Source organism: Piliocolobus tephrosceles, chromosome 19, assembly GCF_002776525.5.
Source record: "Piliocolobus tephrosceles isolate RC106 chromosome 19, ASM277652v3, whole genome shotgun sequence".
Classification (NCBI taxonomy): Eukaryota; Metazoa; Chordata; class Mammalia; order Primates; family Cercopithecidae; genus Piliocolobus; species Piliocolobus tephrosceles.
The window spans coordinates 53,410,995-53,429,875 of NC_045452.1; the positions used below are offsets into that span (position 1 = coordinate 53,410,995).

At 41.3% G+C, this 18,881-nt stretch overlaps 1 protein-coding gene across 6 annotated transcripts in view; it reads left to right on the plus strand.

Moving 5' to 3' along the window:
• APP (amyloid beta precursor protein) overlaps positions 1-18,881 on the plus strand; it is a 291,865-nt gene that overhangs the window by 240,756 nt on the left and 32,228 nt on the right. The window lies entirely within an intron of this gene.

Below are 18,881 nucleotides of genomic sequence, written 5' to 3' on the forward strand. Positions count from 1 at the left end.
TGGGAATACTGAAAATAGTTCAGCGGGGAAGATGGATGGCCGTAATGCATCATCCATCACAGTTGCATAGCAGCGTGAACATACTTAATACCCTGAGCCTTGCACTTAAAATGGTTAAAATAGTAAGATTTATGTTACATATATTTTATCATGATAAATATGTATATGTATATTCATATCATTTGCCATTGTGAATAGCAAGGAGATTCAAGAAATAAGGACACAGGATCTTCAATAAATATGTATTAAATGCTTCCCATGTTCCATATTCTTTGCCACTGTCAGAGACATCACAGGTATGAGGGCACAATCTTTGTTCCTCAAGTAATTTAGAAAAGAAAGGATAAATGATGTGCATCAGACTCAGTTTTCCCTTCTCTGACTCCCCTTTAGTTTACATCTCTCTGCCCCTCACTTGGGGCCTTAATACCCTTAAGATTATAGAGAAATTGCAGTAGGTAATGTTGACTGGAAATGCTAAATTTTAAGAAACGTGGGTGGAAATGGTTTAAGCCATCAGCCTAAATGATCAATGAAAATGTCAGACATTCTCCGTTTTCTTGTTCCAAGATATTATACTCTGCTCTGGCCTTAGAGCTTTTAGTTCCTATATAATTCTGATTAAAAAGGAAGGACATGCTCCTCATATACCTTGCTGTTGTCCCCTCCTGTTCATTAGAGTAGCTGATGTCAGTCAAAATAAATTCTAGAAACGCTTGAGTACTTTTTTTTGTAATATACTGAGAATGCTGAAGCAAACTAACCAAATTTAAGTGTTTTAAGGGTATTTATTAACAATAACAGGAAAGCCCCTCGATTTTCTGCTGAGAATCAACCTGAACAGTTTCCAGACTGCTGGTTGGCAATGTCAGTTCATGAGAAAAACTGAAAAAAATAAGAAACTTTAGAGAAAAAGAGGAATCGGTGCAGGCTGGGGGAAAGAACTTTGTAATCCAGTAGTCTTTTCCTGCCAGCATGTATTTTGATTTGATAAACTAAGTCTCTGCTTTTTCTCATCCTTTATTTTTTGGCAGAAAACCAGTATTTTGACACTTGAATGCCTTCTTTCCATCTTAAGGGAGAAGCCTTCTTACACTTGAAGTGTGAAGTAGCTCCTTCAGGTATAGGATGAAAAATTAAGTGGGACTATCTGTGAATTACTAAATCGCAACCATTAAGGAAACTAATGTCCTAATTAGCCTGTCTTTTGACAAACGTGGCATCCGTATGTAAATCTAATATTGTATGCAAATGTGAGACAAGTTTTGCTTTCTAGATCTCTGATGTGAAAGGAAGAGCTGGCTTCCTGGCCTCCTTCCCACGTTCAGTATGAACCTGCCTTCATTCTGCTGCCAAGAGCTCCTCAAGGGAACATGAAAGTGGAATTAAACCCTCCTGGTTTTCAGATTCAGAATACTGGGTGATTAAGTCGCTTGCTCAGAATCAGAAACTGTGAAAGTGCTAAAAATGGTCAAGGCCCAAGGACTTCCTCATGTGTTGCCAAAGCCTTTCAGAAATCAAAGTGGGTATTTATACCTGGGGTGCAAAAACCAGATGTTTTTTCTTTAAAGAAAAATAGACATATTCGAGCAGAATTGGGGGCCCTCTGCAGGAGCCTGAGTTTGGGTGTTTACTGTCCTCTAAAGCCTTGTTAATGTGGGCTTGAGGCTTCAGAATCCACAAACAGGGGAAGCTAGCGTCTCGCTGACTCCAGTCCTAGCTCGAGCTTTCTATACTGCCCTATGTGACTTCTGCACTTTTGTGCCATCAGCCAGTAGACAGAGAAAAGTATCTGGTATTTGTTGGTGTCTTTGGTTTAGTTGCTTTAAGTCCTTGGATGGAAAAGGTTGAATGTCATCTTGAAATCATTGTTTCTTAATGTGTAATTGGGGCCAAGTGAAGCACATTAATTTAGAGGAGTTCTAGTTAAAAATACAGATCCTTGGGCTCTGCCTCAGACCTACAGAGATCTGCATTTTTCTTATTCCCCCAGGTGATCCTCTAAACATTCAGAGGTTTTTAAAACTCATGCTTATATGCAATAACAAAAATACAAGGATTCTCAGAAACTTAGGTTATATTTATATTTGTCTTGAATATAGAATGACAGACATTGTCATTTTCATTGGAAAAAAAATGAAGCAGAGACTTAGTCTAGCCAACTGTAAATACTTTCTGGCAGAGCCTAACTACTGGATTGCAGAGATGCTCCCTGCCTCCCCAGTCCCCATCTATAAATTGGCCATATGAATTTCTAGTGGTGTTCACTTCCAAAGTGGTGATTTTATAAAATATTATAATGAAGCATTGTTGACCTCAAGAAGTTTAGCTGCATACAGAGTTCTTTGGGTGTGGCAGCATTAGTGGCTAGGTTTTATTTATCCAAGATAAGACATCTTATTAGCTACGAAAAGGGATTGGCGTAAACTGCTTATTAACGTCCATTAACTGTATCTAAAGGAAATAAATAGTATAAGAGGCCAGGCATGGTGGCTCACACCTGTAATCCTAGCCCTTTGGGAGGCTGAGGCAGGAGGATCACTTGAGCCCAGGAATTTTAAAGACCGGCGTGGGCAACATGGGGAAACCCTGTTTCTACAAAAAGTCAAAAAAATAATAAGCTGGGCTTAGGGCTACACACCTATAGTCCCAGCTACTCAGGAGGCTGAGGTTGGAGGATCGCTTGAGCCCAGGAGTTGGACACTCCAGGCTGAGTGACAAAGGGACGACCTTATCTCAAAACAAACAAACAAACAAAAAACAGTGTAAACCTAGGACGGGCTTGAGTCACAAAATTCTGCCTTTCCTAACTTTCCCCCGTTTGCTGTTTGATTTGCTGTTTCAGAAATTGTGAATCTACTTCTCTGCTTACAGAACATTCACCTCCCTCTTAGATTCGTCGCTTTCTATCATCGATACTGGCATTCTGCTTAAAGAATTCTCCATTTAGGCTCCCTTCAAATCCAAAGTGATATTATTTTAATAAGAGATGAAAGGGAAAATTGACAAAATATGCCTGGAGTTGTCAGCATTGTAAATAATGGACTGTAAAAGCTTCATCTTGGAAGATCGTCAGAGAGCCTAGTGTCAGCTCAAAAAGTGTGGTCTTTTTAGAGAATTGACAAAAATATTACAAAGAAAACACATGCTGAATACCAACTCCAGGTGCGAATCCTGAGAAGCAACTCACTCTGCAATAGGAGATGAATTTTGCAGGTTATACAGGAGAGCAATTTAAACTCCCTTGTTTCTTAAAGCATCTCCTATAGTGACTTGGGATGGAAGTCATATACTATCCCCTTTTTTGTTCCTTCAAAGTAAATAGACCACAGAACTGGAGATGTCCCAGACACAGGGGGAAATTGTTTGGATTTTTCCCACTGCCTGTAGTGAAGCAGGATAGGGAGGAAGCACTTGGGAACTTACATGGTAAATGGTCAAGTAAAGAAAAAGAAAAGCCCAGAGGTCAGTTATGCTTTCAAATCCTGAACTGAGTCACATCTGAAATAAATCACTTCCTTGTCATTTCCATGAAAGGGGCAGTATAAGAAATTCCTTGCACATCCCTGGTGAGCCCTTGTTACTCTCAGATTCAGCTATTGCCTTTGGGAAAAAAAAGAAGACAAAGAAAAAAAAAACAGAATCCTCTAGAAAAAGCTATTCTGACCTTTGCTCTTTGTTTTGTCTGGGTGTGACTATATAAATGCATTAGTCTGCTAGGACTGCCATAACAAAATACCAAAATACCACAGACTGAATGCTTCAACAACAGACAATAATTTTCTCATGCTTCTGGAGGCTGGAAGTTCAAGATCAAGGTACCAGCAGGTCAGTTTCTGAGGAGGCCTCTCTTCCTTGATTTACAAATGGCCACCTACGCACCATGCCCTCACATGGTCTTTCTCAGAGAGAAAGAGAGGTGTCTCTTCCTCTTATTCTTTTGTTTTCCTGAGACAGAGTTTGCTCTTGTTGCTCAGTCTGGAGTGCAATGGCACGATCTTGGCTCACTGCAATCTCCACCTCCTGGGTTCAAGCAATTCTCCCGCCTCAGCCTCCCGAGTAGCTAGGATTACAGGCATGCGCCACCACACCTAGCTAATTTTGTACTTTTAGTAGAGATGGGGTTGCTCCATGTTGGTCAGGCTGGTCTCAAACTCCCGACCTCAGGTGATCCACCCACCTTGCCCTCCCAAAGTGCTGGGATTACAGTCGTGAGCCACCGCGCCTGACCTCTTCCTTCTCTTATTAAGGACACCTGTCCTCCTGGATCAGAGTCACACCCCCATGATCTCATTTAACCTTTATTATCTCTTTAAAGGTTCAATCTCCAAAGGTCCCTTGAGGGTTAGGGCTTTGGTACATGAATTTTCAGGGGGCACAGTTCAGTCCATAGCAGTTGGCTTATTCATACTTTGAGTAGATCCTCTTTATCGTTCCTCAGCTACTGTCTATTTAGTGCACAGCTTCTTTATCCTAAAACAAGTCAGGGGAGGCATGAAAGGCATTATTTCTCCTGCTTCTGCACCTAAGGCATTAAAACCAGGTTGTGGTCCGGCAGCCTACACTCGGCCTTGATGAACTTCAAATCCAAGACTTCCTTGGTATGTGAAGAGCATACACTTGTATGGAAGGATTTGACAGGTGTGTATTTGGTTTTCTTTTTGTTTGTTTGTTTTAGTTTGTTTGTTTGTTTTTTGAGATGGAGTCTCACTGTGTCGCCCAGGCTGGAGTGCAGTGGCACGATCTCGGCTCACCACAACCTCCGCCTCCCGATTTCAAGTGATTCTCCTGCCTCAGCCTCCTGAGTAGCTGGGATCACAGGCACACGCCACCACGCCCAGCTAATTTTTGTATTTTTAGTAGAGATGGGGTTTCAGTGTGTTGATAAGGCTGATCTCAAATTCCTGACCTCGTGATCCACTCACCTCGGCCTCCCAAAGTGTTGGGATCACAGGCGTGAACCACCACGCCCAGCCCAGATTTTTTTAAATTAATTTTTAACTGGTGTATCCACACTGTTAAAGCAGGGGGATGCTGCTGGATAGTATAACAAAGTATAGTGTGACAAACCCATAACCAACCATCGTTAGCTATATTTTCTCATGTCTTGAGCCAAAAGGTCACAGTTAACCAATGTTGCTACTAAACACTTGTACCATAAAACATTCTATTCCAGTCTTCCGGATTTTATATAAGAATAAAATAAAAACTTTGAGACTACTGGAGAATTTTTGTTGTTGTTGTTGTTGTTAATACAGTTTGTTGAATGTGAACCCTAAATTGAAATTGACATGCTAAGTTTCATAGATTACTTCAGCTGCCCTGACTTCAGTCAATTTAGTTGTGACACACAGGTACGACGGCTGACTTCATTCTGGCGTTAGAGGTGGTAATGTTTCCTCACTCTGGAGTTAGTAAAACCTGAAACCCGCCAGGCATTTGACACAGAATTTGCTGCCAGGGACAGCTGAGCTTCTGGCTTATTGGAGAGGAAATGACCTAACCTCTGTGTTTACAAAGTGTTTGAAACTGAGGCCCTTCCACTTTCTTGCTGAGTGTCAGGGTTGACCTGGCATCCAAAATCCCATGGTCTTCTCAGGATAAGACATGCAGCCATTGGTGGTCAGTAAAGGATCTGTTCCCTGTGGAAGGGCATCGGAAGAGGAGCAGAGCTGAAACACACGGGTGTTCAGAGGGAAAACATCTCTGCACTTGACAGGGCTAGATTCAACTGTTACACTATTATCATAGAGCTCGTGATTCATCTCCTTTATCTGTTTAATTCCAGCCTTGAGTAAAGGACTCACTAAGAAACCACCTTCGGCCGGGTGTGGTGGCTCACGCCTCTAATCCCAGCACTTTGGGAGGCTGAGGCAGGCGGATCACAAGGTCAGGAGTTCAAGACCAGCCTAGCCAATATGGTGAAACCCCCATCTCTACTAAAAATACAAAAATTAATCGGGGGTGGTGGCGGGCGCCTGTAGTCCCAGCTACTTGGGAGGCTGAGGCAGGAGAATCGCTTGAACCCAGGAGGCGGAGGTTACAGTGAGCCGAGATCGCGCCACTGCATTCCAGCCTGGCGACAGAGCAAGACTCCATCTCAAAAAAAAGAAACCACATTGTATTCCAGTAGATTTGTTATAACCAGAAATTACTGTCTTATCAGCAAATAGCTAATATTCACTGACGTGGGCAGTGTATTAGATTCCTAGGGTTGCTGGAACCAGTTACCACAAACCGCATGGCCGAAACCAACAGAAATGTACTCTCTCATTATCTCATTATTCTAGAGGTTAGAAGTCCTAAAGCAAGGTGTTGCCAGGGCCACACTGCCTCTTACAGCTCTAGGGGAGATTCTGTTTCATGCCTTTCGCTTGCTGTAGTGACACTGCCAGCCCTTGATATATCCCTTTGGTTGGTACATGCACCCCTCCAGTCTCCACCTCTGTCTTCACGTGGTGTTACTCCCCGTGTCTCCGTCTCTGTGTCTTCTCTAATATGATTAAGAGCCCACCCTTCTCCAGTATGACCTCATCTTAACTTAATTATATCTGCAAAAGACCCTGTTTCCAAGTAAGGCCATATTCTCGGGTGTAGGCGTTAGGACTTCAACATATATTTTGGGGGAAAATTCAACCCATAATGCAGTTATTTTTTTTATTTTCCTTGACTTTTAAAAATGTGAAATATTGTCAGATTTTTTCAACCACTATCAAATTTAAATCTGAGAACTACATGTCTTAAATTTATGACCTCTTCATTTGAAAAAAAAAAAAATTTAATTGGTACCAAATCATGAAAGAGTTTAATGCTTTGCATTTGCTTGAGGCTGATTAATGAGTAAATGTGTAAACTGTGGCTGTTTTAATTAGCCAGGGTTAATGAATGTTTACCACACTTGGAAGATGAAAAGGCATGTATAAATGCTCTGTAATGTGAATCATGTTTTAATTTGTTGTTGAAGTTTATAGTGTAGCCAAATAAGGATTGCTTATGTCACACTTACAAAGGAAAGTTCATTAATGGATACAAATATACAGTTTGATAGAAGAATTAAGACCTAGTATTTAATTATCAGCAAGATGACTAATTTACAGTAATCTATTGTATATTTCAGAATAGCTAGGAGAACCTTATTTGAATGTTTCTAGTGTAAAGAAGACAGGCTGGGCACGGTGGCTCACACCTGTAGTCCCAGCACTTCCGAAGGCCGAGGTGGGAAAATCGCTTGACCCCAGGAATTCAAGACTAGCCAGAGCATCATAGTAAGACCCCGTCTCTACAAAACAAATATTTAAAAATTAACCAGGTGTGATGGTGCATGCCTGTAATCCCAGCTGCTCTGGAGGCTGAGGTGAAATCACTTGAGCCCAGGAGTTCGAGGTTCAAGTGAGCTATGATCACACTACTGCACTCCAGCCTGAGTGACAGAGAGAGACCCTGTCTCAAAGAAAAAAGAAAAGAAAAACATATAAGTGATGGATATCCCATTATACTGATTTGATCTTTCCAAATTATATGAATATATTGTTTTCCCATATAATCTAAAAATAGGCACATAATATCATTTAATATCTTTAATCATTTAATATCATTATTGATACATAATATTTAATCATTTAATATTATTGATACATAATATCAATACAGAATACAATCAATACAAAATATCAATACAATTATTGATACATAATATCAATACAAAAATTTTAAAATGTAGAAAACGATGTTTGAGCACTATGGTAATTAACGTAGAAGCTCTGACTTTTGAGGTACATTAATTACCTGTTACTGAAGTTGAACATGCTTTAACATTGTATGTTTAGAAAAGGTAGTTACGTTTTTTAATCTGATTGTGTAAGAAGGAAAGAGTAGAAATGTTTAAGGCCAAGTCAATAACTATTTAGTATATCATAATTTCAGATGAAATGTGTTTTTTTTTTTTTTCTTTTTTAGTTTCAAGTTGAAACATTGTAAGATCTGATAAGGAAAGGCTAACTGTGCTGAGATGAAAATAACAGTTGTAAAGTAACTTTTTTAAAGAAAATACATTTCTAGAATTTTGTGTAAATTTTCAACAAAGCCTCAGAAGCCTGGGTGAGGTCTTGTGCTGAGACTGGAAAGTGTGGGGATTAGAAAAAGTTTGGAGAGATTGGAGAGTGATCCAATGAGTATGAGGCCTGAAGATGTACATCTGTAGAGAGCAGTTGCCCCAGGCGGGAAAACAGATTATCCATTCTCGAGTGAGTGGCCAAGTGGGATATATTGCATCATGTCAAATGGGTCGTACTTTCCAGCACCAAGATTTGTGGTTCTCTAGGTCAGTAAAAATGACACTCCCTTCATTTCCCTTCACCATTGTCTGCATGGAGGACATATCTAAAATCAAATTAGCAGAAAGGTCGGGTCTACTTTACTTTGCATCTCCTACACTGTTTTCTTCTTTGTTCTCGGCAGGAAAAAATGAAGTTGCATTTTATTATTATCTCATAGATTCTTATACTAAAATGGTTTGCTTTAAGACCCATTGCATTTTATTTGGACTAAAAATGCTTTACTCTCTAGTTCTTAACAAGAACACCAGCCTGATTTTATTGTGTTAAGCACTGCAATTAGACAAGGTGTGAAAAATACAAAGAATTTCAGCAAGGACATATGATTTTATCATGGGTGGAGCTGTTCATTGTCTAGCAAAATTTGATACCAGATAAATCCCCTTTGGGGAATCTAATGTGGATGCTTTTTCCAAAGCACCTGCGAAGTTCCTCTGGTATTGGGAATGCTTCCATTTTCATTCTCATGCTTCCCTATGGACTGTTTCAGCGTAGAAGTGAGCTCTCTGGGTCCATGTTTCCAATGGCTCCACCCAATGTCCTGAAAGATTGCAGCTCAGCATGTGTGAATAGAACCTTTCTCCCCCATATTTGCTCTTTTCATAGATTAAACTCAGGTCAAGAATTAGAAGTTTGCCCTCCACCCCATTAGCATCTCAACCCTATCCCAATTACAGCCTCCCCCAAATACCGCCACCAACATGCCCACTGTTTTTCCTTGGGCCACTTCCTGAAATATCTTTCTGGCTTTATCACTCTTGTGTGCATCCTTATCGGCTATGCTTCTGGCCATTTTTTTACTGCTGGCTTGTCTGGTTAGTCTTTTATAATCTCCAGGCTTCTCCCCCATCCTTTCTTCACAGTTTACCTGTTAATGAAGCACAGGTCACTTGACCCATAAAATTCCCATAGGTTGGGATTTTACTAATTGTATGGTCATGGTATAGGTCAGCGTATTCCTCTGCCCTCTGGATCCCACAAACTGAAAGCCTCTTGGCTAAGCTGCTTCCCTTTTCACTTCCCTTGTATCCCAGCAGCCAGAAGAGTCACGGAGCCTGGGCAGCTCGTCCTCTGTGCCTTGGTACATGCACTTGCATCTGCCAGGACAGTGCTGTCTTTCCCTTGGGCCCCATTGTAATATCACTAGTCACATCCCTAAAGCCCAGGCTTGTTTGCCATTCTGTCTGTTTCCCTACCATAACCCTTGTATGGTAATTATTCTTATGCCCATCTTTTCCTCTGAACCATGAGCCCTTTAAGTGAAAAGAAATTGACGAAGTTATTTCTAGCGCTCGCCTGGAAAAAGGAAGGAAGGCAGGGAGGGAGGGGCTCACTAGTTTATGATAAAGTGGTTTGATTTTCTTGGTTGCAGATTATTTCTTTTGAAGTGACTCTTTTCAGCTTCTCTCACTCCTGTGCATCGTGAATGCTCTCCTGAAGACAGACACTTTCCATTCCTCTCCAAGCTCCCCATGTGAAGTGCTTTCTGTTGCCAGGCTTGGTTTCCCCACGTGTTTTTTTGTTGTCGTTTTGTTTTGTTTTGTTTTTGAGACGCAGTCTTAGCTCTGTCGCCCAGGCTGGAGTGCAGTGGCGCCATCTTGGCTCCCTGCAAATTCAGCTTCCCGGGTTCACGCCATTCTCCTGCCTCAGCCTCCCAAGTAGCTGGGACTACAGGCATCCGCCACCACGCCCGGCTAATTTTTTTGTATTTTTAGTAGAGACAGGGTTTCACCATGTTCGCCAGGATGATCTCGAACTCCTGACCTTGTGATCCGCCTGCCTCAGTCTCCCAAAGTGCTGGGATTACAGGCATGAACGTTGTTAAAGAAGCATGTGAATAAGCTAAAGCAGAAGAGAAAGAACCATTGCTATATCTAGAATTGTTCCCCAGAAAGCAAGTTTTGTGTTAAAGAAAACACAGTAGGCCACTGTGCAGAAGTGCATAGAGGGTTTGTGTGCTTTTTTTAATCTGCATAAATATACACTTCAAATGAGCTATCATATATAAAAGGATGATGTGCTGTGTGTGGGAAAAGGTGCCAATCCTGTGTTGTGATTTTATATATATATATATATATAATTTGTGCTAATCTTACACACTTGCCTGATCCCGTTATAATTATCTGCATAAGGCTTTTTAGGCTCTTTGAATGAAATTAACTATGTATGGATGTTGAAAATCATCCTTTCTACCATGAGCTCATCAGACTTGCTAACCAATTCTTTGCATCCTTTGAAGTATAAAATTCCATCAATTCAGCACATATCAACATGAATCAATTAAAATGCACTTTCTTCACAGCATGGCAGAGTTTTTGCTGGCTGCCGGGAGAGGCACTGTTTCCCATTTAATTCATTTGCTTTGGCCCACGCCAGGATCTCTCTTACCCCGGTCATATAGACTTCTCTCATGAGCTTGAGAGAGGTGACTGGTCACAGAGAACACAGCTTTAGGGACAGTGCTCACTGAAACTACAAAATGAGTGCTGCTTTTAGAGTTGTACCCACAGCCTGCACAGCTGTTATGGCAGTGCTGTGGGCATGTCTTGCTAAGGCCCATACACCTCCATCCCTTGTTTTGTTGGAAAGTACAGGTTGAAGCTGAAATTCAGTCCAGCACGCAGCTGGACAAGCCGTGTGTCCTATATGTGACTCGCTCCCCAGAGAAAGCAAAATGTGGACTAGTAAGGGCTTGGTTTTATCAGAAGTAAAGGAGCGGTTTACATCTCTTCTTGCTCTCTCTTAATGGGTTCAGAGCTCCAGTAGAGAAAATGGGAGACTGTGGATTAACTTCCAGACAACCCCAAAACCAGCACTGAAGGCTCCAGGAAAGATTGTGCCTTTAGATTTCATATGGACACCAGAATGACTTTTGCCGTTATAAAAATGCACGCAAGAGTATGAAAACTGATATTTGAGGAATTTTTTTTCTCACTGTACTTTCTTGTCCTCACTGAAAGCATTAGGAGTTTTAAAAAATGAAATGTGATACTGTGGTAGAGGGAACAAACCTCACATTTCATTTTTTCCAATTCATTCTACATCTAAGAACTTACTTAGAAGGAGAAACAAACTATACCCAGAAAAAGGAAGGAAACTGGAGAATTCTTCCTCATGATTCCTCTGTGTCCTCAAGCCTAATTGTCCTCATTCCAAGGACCGTCCGTGTGCCTCAATAACTTCGAAAAATTTACTCCCATTAAGCAGTCATAAAAATTACGTAGTAAAGTGATGATAAGGAAGAGATGAAATAATGCTGTAAAGAATAAAACCATTTTAAAAAAACACTACTCTTGATTATTTCTGCTGGTAGAATTGCAAATGAAGTATTCTTACTTCTTTTTTCTACATTTTTGGCACTAAATTTATGTTACTCTTATAATTGGTAAAAACTCTTTGTTTTTTTAATAAAAGAAGACTCACAGCGAAGTCATAACATATGCTGCAGAGGTTAGGCTGTTGATGTCAGATTTGAAGAGAGAATTTCACATAACAATCACCTTGAAATTTCTTCAGGTCAGCCATCAAAGCACACATCTCTCAACCAGCCAGGCAGCCATGTGAAGAGATAGCTGTTTCTTGGGTTAAAGACCATGTGAAATAATTGACATGTTTAAAAGATATGAGGCATCGGGCCGGGCGCAGTGGCTCACGCCTATAATCCGAGCACTTTGGGAGGCTGAGGCGGGTGGATCATGAGGTCAGAAGATGGAGACCATCCCGGCCAACATAGTGAAACCCCGTCTCTACTAAAAATACAAAAATTAGCCGGGCATGGTGATGCATGCCTGTAGTCCCAGCTACTCAGGAGGCTGAGGCAGGAGAATCACTTGAACCTGGGAGGCGGAGGTTGCAATGAACTGAGATTGCACCTCTGCAGTCTAACCTGGTGACAGAGCAAGACTCTGTCTCCAATTAAAAAAAAAAAAAGATATGAGGCATCAAAATCACATTCATTTTTATTTTTGTTTGTAAAAGACATACAATTTGTATCAGATTAATGGGCATATGATGTAATTTCACTATAAATCGAACCAGAGGAAAACATCCAAATATGTATAAATTAAAGCCGACAATGCCTACAGTACTAAACTTTTTGTTTTAGTATAATTGGAGACTTAGAGAAAAGTTCTAAAAATAAATTTAAAAAAAAAATTTTTTTTTTTTTTTTTTGAGATGGAGTCCCGCTCTGTCACCCAGGCTGGAGTGCAGTGGCCGGATCTCAGCTCACTGCAAGCTCCGCCTCCCGGGTTTACACCATTCTCCTGCCTCAGCCTCCCGAGTAGCTGAACTACAGGCGCCTGCCCCTCGCCTGGCTAGTTTTTTATATTTTTTAGTAGAGACGGGGTTTCACCGTGTTAGCCAGGATGGTCTCGATCTCCTGACCTGGTGATCCGCCCGTCTCGGCCTCCCAAAGTGCTGGGATTACAGGCTTGAGCCACCACGCCCAGCCATAAATTAAAAAATTTTTAAAGGAAGTTGTAGACATAAGGGCCCCTTACGCCTAAATACTTCACTGTATGTTTCCTCAAAACAAGGAGGGGTGTCTGTGTGTGTGTGTGTGTGAATCTTAATACAGCATCTTTCAGAGATTATTTCTATAGTATGTAAATTTGTTTTTTAGTCTCTACTTTAAGTTCCTGACAACCCAGGCAGGACCAAGACTCCCTGATGTAGTTGGAAATCATATCAGTACATTGGCACAAGTTCTACAGGTAAACGGGAAAAAGGGTCCCCACAATCTGCTTTTAGATGCCAGGAAGCCAGCTGGTCTTTATCTTCATTACTGACTGATGCCGCTGATAGATCTAAGTTCTTTGATTTATGATGTTTGAAAGCCAAAAGGAAATGTGTTCTAAATGAAAAGGGACTTCTTCTGTACCCTCAGTCTAAACCAGACAAGTGATATTTCGGGAAAACGTCCCTAGCAATAAGGAATATTTTCACAAGTGATGTGGAGCTTTGTTTGTGTCCCTTCCAGGGACAGTTTGTTACCATAAGGGGACAAAGCATGCTTAATTTAAAAATGTGTGGCCAGGAAACTGTTATTTTAAACAAAAGTAAACCCAGATTTAGACATGTGGTCTGAGTTTGAACTCTGGAAGATTTTCCAGGTTGATAGTGTAGGTAAAAATAACTGACCTGATTTTCTGGAGGTCAAGATAAAAACTGGATTTGTGGTACAGCATTTACTTTGTGATAATATGTGTATAAATTTTTCCCCAAGTTGGGAAATGTGGCCACGTCATACAGGGCTGTATCACTCTTGACCATTGAAGTGCTCCGGTCACTACACTGCATCATGAATGCAGATGGATATTTGGGTTGATTGAGTCAGCAGAATAAATATACTGTTTAAGCCTTTAAATAGCTCAAAATCAAAAGGAGTCTAAATTATTTCAAATTTGACTTAGAGTTAGTGAAACCTTCTGGCCATTCACGTAGCCATCGTGTTCATCCTGAGAAAGGGAGATGTAAAGAATTGGGAGAGTGTTCTAGGGAGAAAGTGCTATTGAGAATGGGCTGTCCGAACAGAGTGACAGGCAGGCCTCACTTGGCTAGAAGAGGGAGCTTTTCAGCCCTGCTGTGCCGTCAGGAACATCCGTGACCTTGGACTGCTGCTTTAATCTCTTTTACCTTGGCTTCTTTATATGAAAGGAAAAAAAAAAAAGATACCGTCAAGTTCATTCTTTTTCAAACTTATCAAAAATTTGAAATGTTCATACATTTCAAATTTGAAAAAGAGGATACTTGTGATGATAGATGAGTTTATGCTTCTTTTTTTATTTTGTTTTGTTTTTTGTTTTGCTTTGTTTTTTTGAGACGGAGTCTCACTCTGTTGTGCAGTGGCGCGATCTCGGCTCACTGCAAGCTCCGCCTCCCGGGTTCACGCCATTCTCCTGCCTCAGCCTCCTGAGTGGCTGGGACTACAGGTGCGTGCCACCATGCCTGGCTAATTTTTTTTGTATTTTTAATAGAGACAGGGTTTCACCATGTTAGCCAGAATGGTCTTGATCCCCTGACCTCGTGATCCACCCGCCTCAGCCTCCCAAAGTGCTGGGATTACAGGCGTGATACCCTTCTTTAATATTAGTTTCTAATCCAAGTTATATAGCCATGTGCTCTATAAAATGGAACTTTCCATGGAACAGTGAGAAGGTTGCATTAGGAATTGGGATACCTGGGTTCAGATTTCAGTTCTGCCACTTGCTAGTTTTAAGTATACTTCTCAGGATGCACGTCAGTTTGTTCAACTATCAATGGGAGTAGTGATCCCACTAAGGAAGATAATTGTGGTTATCAAATCAGCAGATGGGTATGAAGAAGCCATGAGTGCAGTTCTCATGGTTATGAAGGTGTCGTAGCTGGCACAGTCCCATCACAGTATGGCTCTGGCATCGCAGATGGCTGTAGCATATATGCCAATCAAAACATCCCTACCATCCTTAACGATCACATGGGTTCTCCCCCAAATCAGCTGCTCCACTGACCTACAAGTAAGTCCATGCTTTTTAAGTATATTTACTCACTAGTGAGGCCCGTCTGCTAAAAGTGTCTTCAGTAGGGGAGAGCTGCTCTTTTCTGGGAAACCCAGCAATGAAGTTTGTCCTGTGATGCCTTCTACACTTACTGACCTGTTTCCTGAAAGCTTCCCGTAACACATGGTCCAGGGAAAAAGGAAGTCCTTGACCAGTCTTTCCTGTGGCTTTCTGGTTCAGAAATGTGACCCTGATGATAAGAAACTTCAAGGCATGAGTCTGGACTCTAAGAACTTGACTTTTAAGGTGTTTTGGCAATATTCCCCTGGCAATATTGTTTCTTGGCCCACACTCATCTCATGCCTTGTTTTGTTTGCTTTGTTTTTGAGACTTGTTTGTTTGTTTGGTTTTGGTTTTGGTTTTTGAGACCAAGCGTCCGCTCTGTTGCCCAGGATGGTGTGCAGTTGGCACAGTCATGGCTCACTGCAGCCTCCACCTCCTGGGTTGAAGCAATTCTCCTGCGTCAGCCTCCCGAATAACGGGGATTACAGGCACACACCACTGTGCCTGGCTAATTTCTGTATTTTTTTAGTACAGACGGGGTTTCACCAGGTTGGCCAGGCTGGTCTTGAACTCCTGACCTCAAATGATCCACCCACCTTGGCCTTCCAAAGTGCTGGGATTACAGGTGCGAGCCACCACGCCCAGCCATTATGTTTGTTTTTCTTTCGTGAAGAGATAACCAGAGCTGTTGTGTGGTGGTGTCTTGGTACAGCTGGTGGCTGTGGTCAGTGTGGTGGAGGATAGGGCTTCTCACATGGTCACAGGCATGAGAGTCACCTGGGGATCACATTAACATGCAGATTCTGATTCCCTGGATCTGGGTGGGACCTGAGGTTCCGCATGTCTAACAAACTCCCAGAGAACACCCATGTAGCAAGAGTATAGACAAAAGGATTCAAAGCGAAGGAACTGTAAAAACCACAGAACCAGCCTCCCACGATTTTGCGGATGAGGAATCTGAGCCTTGAGGAGTTTCAGAGGCCATGGAGAGATTAAGTATAATAAACAGCATAGCAGTTGTATGTTGAGCCGAGAATCAGACATGCACAGAACTGCTGATTGGAAAATGAAATCTGATCTCATAGTCCTGGTGTGGGCAAAATGCCTAGCTAGAGTGGGTGACCGCTGATTTTTAGTGGAGCTTCTTGATAGGGAAAATTGGCCCATCCTATTTACAGATACTTCCAATGCAGCTGTGTCAGTGGAGAGAGAAGAAGGGACATGGAAGAGCGTGTGGGGGTGTGATCTTCAGTCCTTTCAGGCAGGCACATGAGTAAATTTTTATTTAAAAGATAAGAACTGGTCATACGCGAATCTCCTGTTAGATAAGATCAACAACAAATTTCCATTTTGGGAACCAAAAGAATCAGAAAATAAGAACAACAGTAATAGCAGTGGAGGTTCGATCCTAAACAGAAGAAAAACCAGCAAGCCTAGGGACTTCGTATTCTCACTGGTGTCCAAATCAGAGGGGTTTTTTGTTTTTGTTTTTGTTTTTGTTTTTAACTTTTTTTACTTTTAAGTTCTGGGATACATGTGCTGAACGTGCAGGTTTGTTACATAGGTGTACATATGCCTTGGTGGTTTGCTGCACCCATCAACCCATCATCCAGGTTTTAAGCTCTGCATGCATTAGGTATTTGTCCTAATGTTCTCCCTCCCTTTTCCCCCAACTCCCCGACAGGCCCTGGTGTGTGACATTCCCCTCCCTGTGTCCATGTGTTCTCATTGTTCCGCTCCCACTTATGAGTGAGAACATGCAATATTTGGTTTTCTGTTCCTGTGTTAGTTTGCTGAGGATGATGGTTTCCAGCTTCATCCATGTCCCTGCAAAGGACATGAACTCATCCTTTTTATGGCTGCATAGTGTTCCATGGTGTATATGTGCCACATTTTCTTTATCCAGTCGATCATTGATGGGCATTTGGGTTGGTTCCAAGTCTTTGTTATTGTAAATAGTGCTATGATAATCATATATGTGGATGTGTCTTTATTGTAGAATGATTTCTAATCCTTTGGGTATATACCCAGTAATGGGATTGCTGGGTCAAATGGTATTTCTAGTTCTGTATCCTTGCAGAATCACCTTACTGTCTTCCACAGTGGTTGAGCTAACCCACCAACAGTGTAAAAGCATGCCTATTTGTCTGCATCCTCACCAGCATCTGTTGTTGCCAGACTTTTTAATGATCACCATTCTGACTGGTGTGAGGTGGTGTCTCATTGTGGTTTTGATTTGCATTTCTCTAATGACCAGTGATGATGAGCTTTTTTCTTCATGTTTGTTGGCCACATACGTGTCTTGTTTTGAGAAGTGTCTGTTCATATCCTTTGCCCACTCTTTGATGGGGTTATTTTTCTTTTTTTTTCTGGTAAATTTGTTTAAGTTCCTTGTAGATTCTGGATATTAGACCTTTGTCAGATGGATAGATTCAAATCAGAACGTTAACAGCCGAACTTTACAGGGAAAAGGCTGAGGTGGCACCTCCTTTATATGAAGAAAATGTTCTTCTGCAACCCAAATGTGTTCAATGTATGGAAGAGGCTGTTCAGTTATTATAACTGACACTTGTAAAAGATAACTGATTGATTTAATGCCTATAAATTTTATTTTCTTTAAACCTAAGATGTGACTGTTAAATTTTTAGAAGGCATTTGGCTAGTGGATTAATAACTAAAAGAATATTAGATGAATTCATCTGCTTCCTATTCAGCGATTGTTTTATTTATGAGGCTGTTTTTCTCAAAATGAATGATCATGAATGTCAAAAAAAAAAAAATTTAGCTATTTGAAGAAGAAATTACTATTATCTTTTGATGTTTTCTTTAAAGTATTTTTAAGTATTTACAATGATAGCTAAGTGGTGGGGCTTGTTCTCTAAGTATGCCTCGTATACACCCTCAAAGCTTTTTTTTTTTTTTTTTTTTTTGGAGACAGGGTCTTAGTTACCCAGGCTGGAGTGCAGTGGCACAATGTCAGCTCACTGCAACCTCCACCTCCCACGTTCAAGCAATTCTTCTGCCTCAGCCTCCCAAGTAGCTGGGATTACAGGCATCTGCCACCATGCATGGCTAATGTTTTGTATTTTTAGTAGAGACGGGGTTTCACCAGGTTAGCCAGGCTGCTCTTGAACTCCTGACCTCGTGATCCACCCACCTCGGCCTCCCAAAGTACTGGGATTACAGACATGAGCCACCGCGCCCAGCCGCCCTCAGAGCATTTTTAAAGAGCAAGGTGATGTTGTTCATTGGGTGTTTGGTATTTGAAATTAAATACCTCTGTTATTGATTAAGCCATATTTTAAATATTATCACTAAACTCAGTTAAATATTTCCACTTTTAACTGCAAGGCTCAAATGCTTGGATAGTGTAGAAGATATTTGACTTCAAAGATAACTGCTACAGTTTCGGTCATAACAAATAGCTTTTAGGGGGGAAAAATAAGTCCTGGGAGGAAAATAAGCAAAGTCTCCTAGTTTAATATAGTGGTTGGCAAATGTAGATGCTTAAAACCTCTGAAAATCCCCAATACAGGCCATCAGAGCACTGTAATTAAGTATTAAATTAATTCGGATAAAAGGATAATCCATCAGGGCCACTAATGTAGTGGAAATGTGGTTTCGGTGTGATTAGTCTCACCGTGGAAGTCAAAGTCCCACTCAGAATGAACTATGAAAGAATCATATTTGTCTCTGGATATTTTGTCATAGGCTCAGTTGCCCAGTGCCAGTGTGTTAGCCACTGGTAAAATCCTGAGCCCTTAGTCATGTCTACGGGTAGCTGGCTGCCTTAGACATTTTATGATGACGAAATTGAATTCTACTTCTGATAATAGTAATCCATCATGTCTGCCTCTTTTGTTATCTTAAAACTGCACTGACAGCCAGGCGCTGTGGCTCCCACCTCATCCCAGCACTTTGGGAGGCCAAGGCGGGCAGATTGCCTGAGGTCAGGAGTTCGAGACCAGCCTGGCCAACATGGAGAAACCCTGTCTCTACTGAAAGT